Here is a 377-nt window from a genome sequence, read left to right on the forward strand (position 1 = left end):
AATGGTTGGTTTAATGCCGGATACAATATCACGCGTAAAGAGGAGGTTTACGCGTTTACAAGAGTCTGTATATAAAAGGCTTTTGCGTGTGGGTATAAGAGTTTATCGCCTAGCCGATCAATCGAAGAGGAGGAAGAAGAAGAAGAAAGAGGAAGGAGGTACAGCGTGTAGAGTTTAGTCGTATATGGAGCGACACGCGTATGTATATATATATATGTATGTGTAGGAAGCGAAAATACCTTTTAGAACCATCTGCCGGGCCGATAAGAGAAATCGTTATCTCCGTGGGCCCGTATGGCTATCTTCATCAGGACTCGGCAGAGTAAAGTGGTGGTAGGCCTCATTGTTCCACGTTCCGGGGGATCTGTCGGAGCAAA

The sequence above is a fragment of the Copidosoma floridanum genome, unplaced genomic scaffold (assembly GCF_036245765.1).
Source record: "Copidosoma floridanum isolate Cflo_tuat_1 unplaced genomic scaffold, Cflo_Japanese_pri ptg000006l, whole genome shotgun sequence".
Taxonomy (NCBI): domain Eukaryota; kingdom Metazoa; phylum Arthropoda; class Insecta; order Hymenoptera; family Encyrtidae; genus Copidosoma; species Copidosoma floridanum.